This window comes from Eleutherodactylus coqui, chromosome 1 (assembly GCF_035609145.1).
Source record: "Eleutherodactylus coqui strain aEleCoq1 chromosome 1, aEleCoq1.hap1, whole genome shotgun sequence".
Lineage (NCBI taxonomy): Eukaryota > Metazoa > Chordata > Amphibia > Anura > Eleutherodactylidae > Eleutherodactylus > Eleutherodactylus coqui.
In genome coordinates, this window is record NC_089837.1 from 477,329,756 (window position 1) to 477,347,477 (window position 17,722).

Sequence of the window (17,722 nt, forward strand, 5' to 3'; positions counted from 1 at the left end):
AGTCTCACTGCTCTTACAGTAAAGAACCCCCTTCTATGTCGGTGCAGAAACCTTCTTTCCCCTAGACCACCCAGCCCTTTATCAGTCCATACATCAAATTCTGTGAAATGGTGTAGGGACTTCACTTAACAACATGGAAAGCTTGTCAGTAGAAGAAGCCTTGTAGGATTGCTGACAGGTCCTGGAAGAGGCATTTTCTATACCGTATACATAATCTAGAGTATATTCCATACATTGACAAAACAGCAGATATTCAGATTACTGTGTAACATTGTCTTTATGTCGAACAGAAGGTTCTGCCAACACAACCAATAACCAAGATCACTAACATTTGTGCTGATAATCCGTGTACCTATGGCAACAAAGCGATTGTTTAAGAAATAACATTTATTGGACATGCTTAAAAATTTTACTTGGCAGAATGTTTTAGTGTATAAACAGTAATCTGCCAAGAATTTCCTATGTAGGACAATGCAAATATTGTATCTAGGCATTTGTTAGCCCCCAAACGTTACACAAGTGAGAAAATCTGTAAAACACTTGGATTCAGTAGTTTTGCAAAAATAAATGTAATTCTGCAATCAGACGGGGCACTATAAAGACCTTAAAGGCTATGGAAACCTTTGTGCATGACAAAACAATAAACACACATCTTACTAAGTCCCTGAACCTCTCATGAACCTGCACATGCTCAGCTCCACCTCTTTTAGAGGCTGTGTAGCATAACCACGCCTACTGAATACTACACAGCTATCTCTCTGTCCTGTATCTGAGCAGCAGCTCATTCATTACCCCTCCCTGCTAAGAGCAAAATATTTACCCAGAGTGAATTGCAGCACTCGGTAATAATGGCTTTCTAAGCTCTGTCCTTATGATCTCCTCCACCATCCCCCGACACTGTCATGCAGCCATCTCGGTGGAAAGACTTCCTTCACATGATTATGGTGCAGCCACAACAAAATTGCTGATAATCTTCCATTTCAGAGGCCAATAAATAGGCTGAAGACCAACACAAACCATCATTGTGCATAATAATATATCTGAAAGGCTTTACACGATAAAGACAAATAAAGTGACAATGGTGGCACATCTGATCTCCGCTGATTGTCATTTCATCTCCATTAACTTTCTCTAAAGGTAGCATGTCTGCGGAATCTGCAGCAAAAATTTGGGACTGACCCTTTCTGATTTCTGCAGTGGATTTGCAGTTTGACATGCTACGAGTCAACAAGTGATGTCCCTTCTTTTTTCCGACATTTACTAAAAAACCGTGTGTGGAAAATATTGCGCCATATGTACGCCGTATGTATTATGGCCCAAATTCCCATTGAAAACAGGAGGAGGCCCTAAGAGTATTCAGGGGGTGCACGGTGTGACAGATATGCTTGGCTTTGTGTCTTGTGTGCTGCAGTTTTAACTTTGCCTCTGTAACGGCGTATAATCAGAATTCATTACGTTAGGAACTGCAAGGGTCAGCTGTTTCTCTAGCTGCAGTGTTGGTGTCCCTTGTCCTCACCAAGGGCAAATCTATAGCAACAGATATATTAGCCGGGCACAAACCATCATTATCATAGAAGCTGCATACTTATGTGAACATATGGCTTCTAATGTATCCTGGTACATGCAGATACAATGTGAAATCTTCTAATGCCTTCATTGTTGATATGTCAATACATTGTGACGTGGGCGCTTTGCCTAACAATGTATAGTATATATACTCAATGACAAACACACATAATGCCCCCAAATAGAAATGTCGGATTGCTGCAAAACTTGGCCTACATTATGTCTCAGGCAGATATGTAAATGGTTACAGTTGCGGTATGATTAGACATGGGATCTTGCCACCAGACACCATAAAAGTGCTTCCCCCATTGCCTTATAAAAGGCTCTGAGGATCTACGTTTGTGTAGTCTACCTCTTGTTGAGAGATTGTTGACCCCTAGACACCTCAACGACGCCCTTGAAGACATTTTGCTCAGTTAACAGACTTTTTGAAAAGGGGATGCATCATTGTTATGAGAGAAGCAGGATGGTCATTTTGACGAATTGCCCACCATGTACGCCATTCTGACCAAGCTGTTAGAACGTATTGGGAACAGTGGGTACGTGAGGGCACACACACAGTAAACTGGCCCAGACTGACCACCAGTAGAGAAGATCTTTTGATCCGCCAACAAGCATGAGCAGATCCAACAGTTTCGTTGTCCACTATTTAGACATAGGTGGCACATTCATTATCCTGTTTCTGCCCAGATCACCTTTGGCTTCGGAGAAATAAATTTGGTGTCCTGCCATTAGCACTCTAGTGTCATGACCTTCGATTGCAGTGGTGCTGTGAGTGACAAACATGGACTGCGACAGACTGGTACCATATCGTCCCTAGCAATGATTCCAATTTCTGCTTGGAAGCCGACGAGGGTCATCTTTGAGAATGGAGGCCTCACGGTCAGTAATTCTATATTGCATTTGCTATGGAGCGACAAACTGCCCCACTGCTATGATGATCTAGGTTGCCATGGCCTACAAGAGTCAGTCACCCCTAGTAGTGATCAAGGGATACTAACAGCTCAGCGATATGTGCCGGAAATCCTGTGGCCATATGTGTTGCCCCTCATGGCAGGGCTTCCAACAGGCATTTGGCCTGTATGCCTCCATGCCCGTCCGCATATCATCATGTATCTAGGCTAGAGGTGGCCCAACAGAGTACTAGGGCCTCCTTTCGAGTTGGACAGGCTTTTGCAAATAAACTTATCCTTGCGCTCTAATATTGTAATCACCTACTTATATCACCATTATATTCACACATATAAAGTTTCATTCGATTCTCCTTCTTGGTGCAATATTTTTTTTGTCGCGTCTAGAACAGATTAACGAACAACAAGAAGCTTGTAGATAATTTGCCCAACAAGAAGGAGGAAAATGTCCCGTAACTTCCCATGTCTCAGGTAAATGGTGCAAAACAACTGGAGCCTTTTAGCAGATGGCTGGTGTCACCCTGTGTTTAGTCATTAGCTTGCTACAGTTGAGGGCACAAGTGCCATGTTTCAGTGGTTGGCACTGTTGTTTTGCGAATGCAAATAAATATGGACAGAGCTTGTACGTTTTTTTTTATTTTTCCTGAGGCTTCCACCCACACAGCAAAATACAAGACCAATCAAAAGTTTTCGGGAAAATATCCTTTATTGTAGAAGGAAAGAAGTTTGCTAGGTTATTCTACCTTAAAGATACAATGACAAGACTTCCAGTTCAGTTCTCTAGCAAGTTCAAGGGTATCGTAGGGCCATAGGGGAAATTTTATAAAGACTGGCATTTCTAAAGCTGGTCTTAATATGACCCCCACCGACACAAGATGCGCCTAATTTATGAAGAGGTGCCTGCTTCTTCATACAACACGTGAATCTTGGTACTTACACAGAAACTTATGCCGGCTATGAGCTGGATAGATTTGTGGCAAACATAAATCTGTCAGGACAGGGCGATCACGTCCCCTCCCTACAGACCAAACCCGCGGTATGAGAAGATATAGACAGCTGAAAGTTGAAAAAATGTAGCCAATGGCATCATCTAGAGCATATGAGGGTTGTTATATTGTAGGGCAACTTAAATTAGTTGTTGCTCATAGTAACCAATCACAGCACAGCTTTCATTTTATTAGAGCAGCTCAAGGGATGATGTTTGGTTGCTATGTGAAACAAACCATTTTTTACACAGTTCCAATAAAGGTGGCCTATTGTACAATCTATAGTAACATGAGATGCTTTGTGATTCAATATGGTGAACAATTTAGATATGTGGTGGATCTTGAATGCCTCCGAAAAAACAGAAACCCATTGGACAAGTCCAGCCGAAAGCAAATAAAGTAAAATTACTGTGAGTGAGGCAATCGAATAACATGACAAATGATTGAAGAATGAGCTGGAAAAAAACAGGACATCAGGGTCTGCAGAGACCTCAGAACAGCATAAGGCCCGAATTCAAAAAGAGAAGGAAAGAGACAGTGCATCAAGGGTATCAGAAACCACAGAACAGCATGAGGCCCGACTTTAATTATTATGGGAAAAAGCTACTACACCAAGGGCTGAAGAAACCCCACAACAGCATGAGGCCAGAATTCAAAAACAGAGAAAAAAAGCCAGGACATCAAAGTCTGCAGAGACCTCAGAACAGCATGAGGCCCGAATTCAAAAAGAGAAGGAAAGTGACAGTGCATCAAGGGTATCCGAAACCACAGAACAGCATGAGGCCTGACTTCAATTATTATGGGAAAAAGCCACTACACCAAGGGCTGAGGAGACGCCACAGCAGCATGAGGCCAGAATTCAAAAAGAGAGAGAAAAAGCCAGGACATCAAGGGCTGCAGAGACCCCAGAACAACATGAGACGCACATACAAAGAGAGAAAGACACATCTAGTACATCAAGGGTGTCATAAACCACAAAACAGCATGAGGCCCAACTTCAAGTATGGTGGATAAGAGGCACTACAATAAGGGCTACAGAAACCTTAAGAAACAGCCTACCAGAAACGTTACAAATACCATTAGAAAATATTTATATAGAAAGATATATGCTCGGGCAATGCCAGGTAGATAAACTAGTTATTTTTATAAGAAGTGGTTTTGAATGTGTGGCCTTTGAAATCTGGGGCATGCAGCTAACAAATTCCTCCCCGTCGTTTTCAAAGTTCTGAATCCACTCCTGCTCAGAGAGGAGTTGTTGCCATCTCGGCCAAACATAGTCATGATGCGAGCACTGCTGTATACAAGGTAGCCGGAAACCGCTGAGCATGGATGAGTTACACTGCTACTGTAATTCCCATAGAAGTCATACATCGCATACAGATAGGCTGGAGGCCACTACCTGAGATAGGTGCAGTCCTATGGATAGGTCATGAAGGTTGAAGGAAGAATACCACTTTAAGTCCTATAAATAATTGACCCAAGTGACAGTGAAGACTGAGGTCCACCATGTTAAAGGGGCACTGTCATTGTACTATGTAATAATCTCTTGGGATTTAGTATATGCTATTGAGAACTGTCATCCTACTTAATAAGGGTCTATCCACAGGTGGCGCAGATATTCGCCACAGAAAAATCTGCTGCAAAATCCACTATGGATTTGTCATGGAATTGGTGTAGATTTCGTCCTTTGCAAATTTTCAGGAAATTTGAATCAAAATATAAATGTAAGGACTAAAACATTCACATTTTGCAACAGATTTCTCTATGACAGATCTTCCCATCATGTGTAAAAGCACCCTTACAGTATTTCTGTTTTCTCCTCTGATGTCCCATGCCCACCCAGGAAGCACAAAAAAAACGCAAGGCTGATATTTAATGCTTTGACATGATCTAAGCGCTGCGGAATAAGTTGGCGCTATACAAATAAAGATTATTATTATTTCAAACTTCCGCGAATATTTACTTATTTTTCTGGCAATTCAAGTTACATTTTGTATATGCACAGATCATGTAATTATGTTTTATGAAACCAACTAGTTCAATATTTGCCATGTTGTTACTTTGTCAATTTCCTCCAGGGACTGCTGTTTTCTTGCACCAATCCAGGCGCGCACCAGCCCTAATTTGGTCTTTCTTTATTTGCATTCTGTAAATGCAAACAAAAGGATGCTTTCTGGTATAAAGCGCTCATGTTCTATCTGCACAGAAAGCCTTTCTATGGATGGTAGTAATTTTCATCCTATACATAGAAGATGGTAAATGAGAAGATTGTTTGCGGTCATCTGTGAATTCCTTTCTCTGTTCTCTTTTTCGGAGCCTTCTCTACTCTTACATAAAGTACAGGGGAGCCTCAGGATGTAATATTAAAGGGGTTCTCCGGAGAAATAAGAAGTTCTTTATTGCTGCTCTGTGGAAGATTCATGTTGCTTACCATTGTCAAAAAGAAAAAAAAAATCTAGCACCTAGAAGGAGTTGTCGGAATCAAAGGAAACTTTCTACGTGTGATTGTAATGTTAATATACGTGATAATAATATCAGAGCAAAAGGGTAATTTGAAGTTTGGCTCCAGTACCCTGTTGTACCACCTCTAGCTTGGATACAAGATGTGATACAGATGGGCATGGAGGCTCTTAGTACCCTGTTGTACCGCCTCTAGCTTGGATACAAGATGTGATACACATAGGCATGGAGGCTCTAGTACCCTGTTGTACCGCCTCTAGTTTGGATAGAAGATGTGATACAGGCAGGCATGGAGGCTCTAGTACCCTGTTGTAGCTTGGATATAAGATGTGATACAAGTGGGCATGGAGGCTCTGGTACCCTGTTGTACCGCCCCTAGCTTGGATACAAGATGTGATGGTGGGGGCATGGAAGCTCTAGCACTCTGCATGGCTGCCTTTAGCTTGGATACAAGGTTTGATATGGGTGGGCATGGAGGTATACAGGGTCTGTATAGTAACCTGAGGTATATCACTTCACATGTGTGTAATAGCCATTAGATCGTGAAAACTTGTAGGCTGTCAAAGTTGGCGTCCAAAATGGTCACATATGTTCTATTCGCAATAAATCTGGCGACCGGGCAGGCAATGGAAGCTTGGCAATGTTGTGAAGGCATTCCTGTGATACCCTTGAGTGTGCGGCAGAGCATTATCCTGCTGAAAACACCTCCTAACAGTCTGGTCAGAACGGCCCAGTTGGTGGGCAATTTGTCGATACCACCATCCAGTATCTCACATCCCAATAATGCGCCCCACTCAGACTCTGGTAACGGGGTAACATCTCTTCTCTGTATCGTAGAGGCGTCTAGTGGTCAACAAGGTCTACACAAGCGGAAGAAGAGGTTACTACACACAAGGAGCCTCCGATAGCCTTTTATAGGCCAAGGGGGAAACCACTTTTAGGACCTCAAGTGGCAAGACCATTCATCTAATATCACAACTCTAATTTGTATATCTGCCTGAGATGTAACTGCATGCCGAGATTTGCAGCAAAACAACAAATTCTTCTAGGTGCTGGATTTTAGTTTTTTTTACAAGGAGTATACTTTCATTATGAAAGTGACACTGATGTCCGGCTGTCAGCTCGAGTCTCGGCAGCAACTTTCACATTTGTTCCGAGGCAGGGAGCTGGGGGAGCGCTGTATTGTGTTAGAATAAATGAGGAAGTAGAGCAGTCAGGACTGGCGCCTCTTTCATAATGAAAATATATTGGTAAATCACATTAATTTTCAATTGAGCAGCAACATGGAAATTTTTATTTCCACCTATAATCCCTTTATTTCATTCTGGGACAACCATTGTAAGTTCAAAACATAAGCATGAAAATAACTAGCAAAATAACACGGAACTGCCCTAAGCTAGTATCCAGGAGCCACTCACCCTGGGCACAGGGCAGTATAGAACATGTAGTACCACACTGTACCGTAGGGGGGCGATACTAGACAGCCAATCAGTGCATGCACTTTAGTAATTCAGGGGTTTTACCAGTCAGATGCCTACGCTGATTGGCTGGATTTTCCACCAAAGGGGCTCTTGCCCCAGATCCAGAAGGTTAGTGGAGCTGTATGTTGAAAGTGATATACAATGGCCATTGTATGTTGTGGATATTGTATCCTGAGGCTATTGTAGTTTGAGGGCCACTGCCTTTTTATCCTTGAAATTAAACACTAAAGTTTAGAGTAGCCGGATATGCAAAGTCACGCAGCATCCAGGCAACTAGTATTCAACAGCAAGTAGGTCCAGCATAGAGAAGGTAATTGTCTTCATTCTTAGTTGTCTAGGACAATAAAGGGGTTAATATCCATATCCCTGGTAGTCTAGGACAGTAAAGGGAGTTATATCTGTATCCCTGGTGGTCTAAGGCAGTAAAGTTGTAAGTGTCAACATCCCTGGTGATCTGGGGTACTAAAAGGGATAATGTCAATATCCCTTTTCATACGCATCTCCGCTCTGAATCAGAGCAGGGAATTTTTATAAAAAGTCACTGTGCATGTCCGTGTGATATGCCGGCATGCGCAGTGCACTCGCAGCCATACGTGGTCCCTCCCGTGGACATGAGCCCGAATTCTCACTTTTCCATTTGCACAGATGTATAGAATTTCGATCATTGAAACCCGCGCCATTATCACTGCAGGTGTAAGTTCCTACTGTGTTTGCGTTTGATGCAGGTGTGCGGTTTTTTAAGTCCGTATTGCATCCATAGTCGCTACATTTATCATAAATGCAAAAAAAAAACAACCCAGTTTCCCCACAGTCTTCTGGCAACATGCGTACAAAACCACAAAGAATACACCTGCAACTGCATATTTGCTGCCTTTTTACACGATCCCACTCACTTTAATGGGTGATTTTGGTCCATAAATATGGATGAAAATAGGACACGGGCGGGTTCTTTTATGTGTGTAAAATATGTGCGCCCGAATACACCGATGCAAATAAATGGTGTTGTATGCTGTCCGTACTACCTCCATAAAGAATACATCCGTATGAATTGGCCCTATGAGGCACAACTAACCTGCACCTCTGAACACCCTACTGAGGTCATGATGTAGAATTGCAAGCTAAGGCTGATTTCACAGAGGCAAGAAAATCGCCCGATTTTTACATGATGCGAGAGTCAGAGACATCGCAGAATTATGAAGCCAATGATTTTCAATGGTTTCCTTCACATTTGCAATGTTTTCGCCAATGTGACGATGTCAGAAAAAAAATTGTGGCATCTTCTATCTTTTTGTGATATCACCCATTGTTTTCAATGCCGCTGACCCCATTGAAAGCAACGGGAGTACTCACAATCCTCTGCTGTGACCGCCACGGCAGAGAAATTTCTTGAGCCGCGAGGGGGAATCCCTTGATCCACTGCTGGGGGAATCCCTTGATCCGCTATTAGGGGAATTCCTTGATCCGCTGCTGGGCGTATTCCTTGATCCACTGCTGGGCGTATTCCTTGATCCACTGCTGGGCAAATTTCCTTGATCCTTTGCTGGGGGAATACCTTGATCCGCTGTGGTAGAATTCCTTGATCCACTGCTAGGGGTATCCCTTGATCCACTGCTAGGGGTATCCCTTGATCCACTGCTAGGGCTATCCCTTGATCCACTGCTAGGGCTATCCCTTGATCCACTGCTAGGGCTATCCCTTGATCCACTGCTAGGGGTATCCCTTGATCCACTGCTAGGGGTATCCCTTGATCCACTGTTAGGGGTATCCCTTGATCCACTACTGGGGGTATCCCTTGATCCACTGCTGGGGGTATCCCTTGAACCACTGCTGGGGTAATCCATTGAGCCACGGCTGGGGGAATCTCTTCATCCCCACAGGAATGAAGGAATTCCCCGTAGTGACGCATCCATGAGACTTTCACATGGTGGAAAGTGCGATATCGGGCTGTGAATCACGGCCTGATATCGCCCTCACCCATGTGAAACCAGCCTACCCCCTTCCTACAAGTGTATGCGTATTTACACGCGCCTCAGCGCAACTGACTGAGGGCTTATTCAGATGAACGTAAGCATTTTATACTCGCCAATTGCGCCCATATGAATCCAAAAACTATTCATTCTATTCTCACTACTGTATCAAGCCGGTAATTTCGTTAACCTCATACTAAATGTATGTATTAAACACAAACACAAGTGCAGAGACAAATAAAAGTACACTTACGTTATCACGGGTAATGCCAGATATAAATCACAACCTACGTCACTGACAGTTTTATATGAGATTTCCTACCAGCTCTTCATCCGCTCATCGATGTAATGATTTTGCCTTACTACTAGGTCTACAGCTGTATGTGCCGCTGAGATGATGGGATGTGATGAGCCGAAATCCTATAAAACTGCTTTTGGACATGTTGTAAAATCGTTATTGATTGTTGAGCATGTAGTGGGCGATGTGAAGCATCATGAATAATTCACAGCCCGTCTCATTGAGAATAATGGTGGATCTTTCCGGAGACGCCCAGGTGTGTTTGAAATAGTCTTATCATTATAATTTATTATTTCCCTTTGAAACAATTCTGCACTGGACATTTTTTTTATACAGTTACCATATTTTTGGGACTATAAGACAAACCCAGTGTTCAGTCAACTGAAAATGGGAATAACATATTTCAAGCTAATTAAAGCTACCCTGGTGGTCTAGGAAAGCAGAGGGGTTAACATTATTAACTTTGGTCTCACTTAACGACTTTGTCCTTTTAAATGGTTGAGGTGATCCAAATTCAGTCCCATGCAAGGGGGAAATAGAGATTTATGTCAAATTACTATATTGTGTTGTTGGGTCTAACGCATATCAAGAGGAGACGTTACTGTAAAATGATAGTATACACCAGTCACTCGTTAATGGGTGTATAAGGCTGCACCGCAGGAGAAGAGCTATGGTGGTAAGCACTGTTGTCTTGCAGCACTGTTGGGGTCCTAGGTTCAAAACTGGGTGTATACGGGCAGAAGGATTACCCACAATGCAGTCATCAGAAACAGTAGCTATTCTGGTCATCTGCTCGCTTGTGGGCATGGAGAATTTGAGACAGGAGGGCACAGGTAGCTGTGTGGCACTCAGCTGTAGATCTTGGGTCCAGCAAAGATAATCAACTGAGTCAAGGAGGGCTTGCCTGGGGAAAGCATCAGTAGGGTGCCTGAGGGATCAGCAGCAGCAGGGGATGCTTTGCTGCTATTGAGATGCAGTCTGCCAAGGTGCTATTACAATACGCAAAATGGCGCCTGAGCAAGAAGAATGCAAAAAACAAAAGAGATGTGTTAAAAGCAATGCCTAACAGCAGAAGAATGGAGTCTTCTAGCATATAGTGCATACATGTAGCTTTATTGCATAGATAATGCATTTCCGGATAGAATTAAAAGGGTATTGTGGGCATTTACTATTAATGACCTATTCTTAGGATAGGTCATCAATTGTTGATTGGCTGGGGTCCATCACTCAGGATCCCTACTGATCAGCTGATCCTCCAGCCTTCTGTCAGTGAAGGCAACCTGGAAGTGTAATAAAAGGTTGAAAGGAATTGAAAGCAATGCTTCTATTACACTTCTGACTCTGATCGCAATAAGGAGCCAGAATGGTAATGGAAGGAATGGCTTCCATTGATTTCAATGGGAGTGAAGCCTCTCTATGACACTTCCGACCACCAATGCGGACACACGACTCGGCTGCACTGACAGCGGGCCAGGGATCAGCTGGTTGTCAGGGACTGCAAGAGGTGAATCCCCACTGATAAACTACCCTGAGGATAGGTCATCAATAGTAATGTCCAAAATACCCCTTTAACCCCTTCATTAGGTCATACAACATACAGGGAAATTCTGCCTAATGATTAGGAAAGCATCCAGGCACTGTTGAAAACCCTCAGACTTGTAACTCTAAGGCCACTCTCAAACGTGCTCTTTACCACAATTACCGCTGCATTTTGAATGCCGCGGTAATTGCGGTATAATGCTCCCATTGATTTCAATGGGGCCTCGCAGGCATACGCTGCATTTTCTAGCGCTGTCTGCTCTATTTTGCTGCGTTTTTGCACTTTTTTAACGCACCTCATTACCCATCACAATGATGGGGTGCATTAAAAACCACTGTCGGACGCCATAACCTCTGTCCGTAAAATCGTGGCGTTTTGCTGATGCTGTGTGTGAGAGCGGCCTAAGATGAAAAGCATGATTTTTATTTCTTGCTAAAAAGTGCATTTTAGAGTCTGAAAAATATGGCAATTTGTTATTTGCAGAGCTTAGCAATGCTCTTTGTAATATTCTGCACGCCAAGTGCATGGAGTCTGTACGGAGGCCTGCAGAGTCCCTGAAGTATCTGGGCTAGTACAGAGCTACAAGTTCTTTGTGTGCCCCCATGTGGTGCTCCACACAGCGCCATATTACAGAGATATTCTGCGCTCCTAGGAGGGATCAGCTCTGTAATACGGCATCCAGCGAAGCATTCCACATTTTTTTCCGTTGTATTCAGCAGAGTCCAATAAAAGTCTAACGGAGTTGTACTGTGGCTATATAAGACTTGGCGGTTGTAAGGAGCCATGATACACATGAGCTCCAACTATAGCTCAAGCTACAAAATAAAAGCATATTAGTAACATAGTATCCAAGATAAACCCTTCTAAAACAAAACTTTACTGCATAATGCAAACATAAAGTAACCTTAAAAATGAAAGCCTCAATGGCCCTTGCGTCACCAGATGACCCAGGGCGATGTTGACTACTGACACTTAGCCTGTTGACTAATACAAGGAAGTGACAGGTATGTATTCAGGTGTGTACAGTATTTGTCATTCAAGATTAAGAACGAAAAGAATAACAGGTTTCACATTCATTGTTTTCGAACTGGTTGCAATTTCATTGTAAAGGCGCACAAAGGAATGCTGCGAATGAACCGTGATGTGGCGTCTCCATCATCAAAATAGTTAACCTATAAATGTAGGCTACTTGTCACATCTGATCGGTCCATTTCAGGGACACTGACTCACTGACCCACTGACACTGGCCCATTTAGACCCAACGATTCTCGCTTAAAATTCACTCAAAGCCGTCTTTTGAGCGATAACCGTTGTGTCTAAATGTACGTGCATCGTTCAGTTTTCGTGTACGAGTCGTTCCTCGCTCAATTTTAGTTTTCTTGGAATTGAGCAATGAACTCTTATCAGCGGTGCAGGCTGTTATCACAGTCGGCAGAGCTGATAAGATTCTTTCAGCATGCGTCCCGATGGTAGTTTACAGCGGGATGTGAGCTGTAATTGCGGAGAACAATACAGCTGTTTACGTATGCAAAACAGCTGTATTGTTTGCCGATCGATAGCGGCATTGTCCGGCTCTGCCTGCATAGCTCTTGAGTAGCTACTTAGCTACTATAGACTATGCAAAGATGATCGCTTTAAACTGTCACTCAAACTGTCGTTTGAGCGACTTTTGAGCAATCATCTACCAGTGCAAATGGGGTCTTAGACTGAGTAGATGAACAGACTAGAAGACGTGCAAGAAGTGACCAGATGAAGCAGTCTTGGTAGAACAGATTGAAGTGATGCAGGAAGAGGAACAAAGTTCTCACTGTATTCTGACTGATCCTGCCTAAACGTAGAGCACCAACCCTGAAAAAGGCAACCCCATGTCTGTAACCGTACTGGATTCCTTATGACCTGGATGACCTTTGCTTGAAATATGACAGGAAAAAGATGGAAGGCATAGTAAACTAGAAGGGACTAACACGATAGTAGAGGAAAGGGAGAAAACAAACAAACCACAAAAAGGTAGGACCAAATGCTGGAAGTTTAGGCAAACTTAGACAAGACAGTAATAGAAGCACAGGTACTACAAAGAAAGGACCTAATAGAACGCACCTGAAATGAACTCCGCTATGCAAGGCAAAAGCTCCAACCAACCAAGATACCAAAAATATGACAGGTGTGCTCAGAAACCCGAAGTCGAAATAAAAACCCTACAAAAGAATCTTGATAGGCTGGCTGAGATGCGTAAAAGCTCAGCTAGCCTATCAGTAACACTTCATGCAGGAAGATGTTTCTCCCACGGCGTAAGGGGCAAAATGCCACTGAGCATGCACCAGCAAGTGGTTCGGTGCTGATGCCGTGACGCTGCGCCAGACCCATGCCCACGCCCAGACATAGTTGGTGCTTATAGTGCCATGACACTATTACAAGATTTAGTTATTTACAAAGTCCTGACATTTACATTTAGTGGGGACTTCTGCTGATCACCGTCATAGATCCCTATACCATGAGTACTTGGTTTGGGGCTTTTACTCCTGTAGACGCATGGACATATTATGGGGCTTTTACACCTAAAATTCAATGTATCACCAATTCCTTTTCATCATGTACATATGAACAACTGTAAGAAGTAAAGCAGGGAGGACAAATCAGAGAGTCTGGGTATCGGTCATTTAAATCCTGAAGCCATTAACAGTTTTAAAGACTCCAAAGTAACATAATTATAATGAGACGTAAGTGTAAGAGTGAAGGAGAAGGAGCTAATGTAACAGCTTGTTTTGTACACAGCCAGCTGGGATTCCGTGCAAGGTCCTCTTGGAATGATCTCATGCCATTCTTAGAACTCACATGATTTCCTCTAACTCTATAAACTCTATAAACCCATAGGAGAGCAGCATCTTAAGTTTCCATATATTGACCTCAAGCTATCATAGAAGTTCACATGAGGCTTTACAAGAGGATAAACGCATCCCGGATCCAAATTCGCCATATGAAGCACAACAATGTAAAACCTCATAGTTCACCAAGCTGTATTCAGAGGGCTGAGATGCCCCCAAAAGTCTCAGGAAGAACTCATGTTGAACAGCACACAGATATTTTGTCCATGTGTTGAATGATGTGCAAGGCAAGACTCATACAAGAAGAGGACATGTAGCGATCTATCAAATGATAACAGCTGAGCGCTCCGAGAAGAGAACAGCTGGATGCAGAAGACAAGCGGCCCCGTTTGTTTTCTGCATACCCCGCTCCGAGCGCTCAGCGGTATAACAGCTGGGCGCTCCGAGAAGGGAACAGCTGGATGCAGAAGGCAAGCGGCCCCGCTTGTCTTCTGCGTAGCCTACTCGGAGCCCTCACCTGTATAACAGCTCGGTGCTCCGAGAAGAGAACAGCTGGATGCAGAAGATAAGCGGCCCGCTTGTCTTCTGCATACCCTGCTCGGAGCACAAAGTGATCGCTCAAAACTGCCGTTTCATTGATCACCTTGCCCTGTAAATGCACACAACGATTATCGCCTAAAAGACCTGCTGCATGTTCTGTTCTGGCCATTTTTTTCTCGTAGTATAAAACATGCAGCCTTTTGTCATCAGCTCGGTGTATTACACATATGATGTGGAAGACTACTGCATGGGACCAGTGCTGCCCAACCTGTGACTCTCCAGCTGCTGTAAATGCACAATTCTGAGCGTGCTGCGACAGCTGGAGAGCGTCGGGATAGAGAGCTTCAGGCCATTCCATTATATGCTATATTGCCACTAATAAACATCAATACAATCACATTTATATTAGATCACTGTATATTATACAGAAGACTTAAAGGGATATCACCACCATTGTTTTGCAATAAGTAAAACCAGATAGTGAAATATTTTTTATTTTTCTAATAGTTTTTTATTTTCTGATTATAGAACTTTTTATTCTGTTGTCTGTACATGACTATGGGGGCAGCCATCTATCCTGAACTACAATATTGTTAAGAGCATTTACAGATATGCTTTACAGCAGCTTCATGGGCTCTCTTCCTCCGTGCTCAGGTGCGGCATCGGGCTCCCACAGCGCAGACAAAGGTAACGGCTCTGCGTATGTCTCCACCATCATTGGCGTGGCAGGTACACAGAACAACCAGTGGCCTTCTCCACCTGTTTCCTCCGTCCTGGGCTGCAGCGTCGGGATCCCAGCAGCAGTGACAACTTTGAGACCTCTCCGTCAGACTCCCCCGGCCTGACAATGACAGCTGCATTGAGGCGGGAGGGGGGGGGGAGTCTCATCAGCTCAGGAGTTTGTGCCCATGCAGAAGCGGTCAGAGCTGCACAGCGGCTGCCGGCCAAACTGGTAGCACCGCAGCTCTGCGGCACATTGCTGCGGTGATCGTGCAGGAGCAGGAGCAGCCAGCGGGGACAGCGGTGGGGGGACGCAGTTTAATGAGGCAAGCAGTTTGCCACTGCTGGGGACCAAAAAGGCTATGTTTCCCGGCTACAGGAATCCCACCCCAGCCAAAATTCAATGAACAGGCTGCTGCTAGGACCTACATCAAGACAGCCAATCGGAAGCTAGGGGTGTGACAGGGTTTTTTTTCCCTGTCATACCCCAAACTTTCGGTGGCGTCAAGATACAATAACACCAAGCCGATCATGGTTGTCACAAGTGAAAATCTACATTTAGACTTTATTCACACAAGTGTATATCGTCCGTGTTTTTACGCAACTATCTGAGGCATTGGTTTCCAATGCATTTGTTAACCTGGGTGAATATACGGCGCATAAAAACGTTGCACCTTAAAAAATGGAACATACGCGACCGAAATATAGGCCCAACGTTTATATGTTGGCCAAAAAGATAGTTCTGGTTCTGTCTTTCGACTGATATGCGCTGGCAGCTCCGATAGAGGCTGTTGTTAAAAAAGGGAGAAGGAGGCAGTTTAACAGCGTCCAACACCGTGAAAAGCTTACAGGTGCCTCTATTTAGACATCTGAAGGCATCCCGAGGATTTATGCTGAGCGAGAATTTTCAGGGGTGCGATGTATTTTTTCGCTAAAAACCGCTCATGGTCGTGTGAATGGTCAAGAAAACGCTAATTATCTGTGGCCGTGATCGCGGAAAATAGATATGAGACAGATAGATAGATATGAAACAGACAGATAGATAGATAGATAGATAGATAGATAGATAGATAGATAGATAGATAGATAGATAGATAGATAGATAGATATGAGATAGATAGATATGCGATAGATAGATAGATAGATAGATAGATAGATAGATAGATAGATAGATAGATAGATAAATAGATATGACATTGATACATAGATATGAGATAGATAGATAGATAGATAGATAGATAGATAGATAGATAGATAGATAGATAGATAGATAGATAGATAGATATGACATAGATAGATAGATAGATAGATAGATAGATATGACATAGATAGATATGACATAGATAGATAGATAGATAGATAGATAGATAGATAGATAGATAGATATGACATAGATAGATATGAGATACATAGATAGATAGATAGATATGACATAGATAGATATGAGATAGATAGATAGATAGATAGATAGATAGATAGATAGATAGATAGATAGATGTGAGATAGATAGATAGATAGATAGATATGACATAGATAGATAGATATGACAGATAGATATGAGATAGATAGATAGATAGATAGATAGATAGATAGATAGATAGATAGATGTGAGATAGATAGATAGATATGACAGATAGATATGAGATAGATAGATAGATATGACATATAGATAGATAGATATGAGACACATAGATAGATAGATAGATAGATAGATAGATAGATATGAGACACATAGATAGATAGATAGATAGATAGATAGATAGATAGATAGATAGATAGATAGATATGACATAGATAGATAGATAGATATGACATAGATATGAGATACATAGATAGATAGATATGACATAGATAGATAGATAGATAGATATGACATAGATAGATATGAGATAGATAGATAGATATGACATACATAGATAGATAGATAGATAGATAGATAGATATGACAGATAGATATGAGATAGATATGACATATAGATAGATAGATAGATAGATAGATAGATAGATAGATAGATAGATAGATATAAGACACATAGATAGATAGATAGATAGATAGATAGATATGAGATAGATAGATATGACATAGATAGATATCAGATACATAGATAGATAGATAGATAGATAGATAGATAGATAGATAGATAGATAGATAGATAGATAGATAGATAGATATGACATAGATAGATATGAGATAGATAGATAGATAGATAGATATGACATAGATAGATATGAGACACATAGATAGATAGATAGATAGATAGATAGATAGATAGATAGATAGATAGATATGACATAGATAGATATGAGATACATAGATAGATAGATAGATATGAGACACATAGATAGATAGATATGAGACACATAGATAGACAGATATGAGATAGATAGATAGATAGATAGATAGATAGATAGATAGATAGATATGACATAG

General features: G+C 42.3%; 1 protein-coding gene across 5 annotated transcripts in view; it reads right to left on the bottom strand.

Annotated features, from left to right (window-relative positions):
• RBMS2 (RNA binding motif single stranded interacting protein 2) overlaps positions 1-17,722 on the bottom strand; it is a 124,239-nt gene that overhangs the window by 52,442 nt on the left and 54,075 nt on the right. The gene's annotated exons all lie outside the window — the stretch shown is intronic.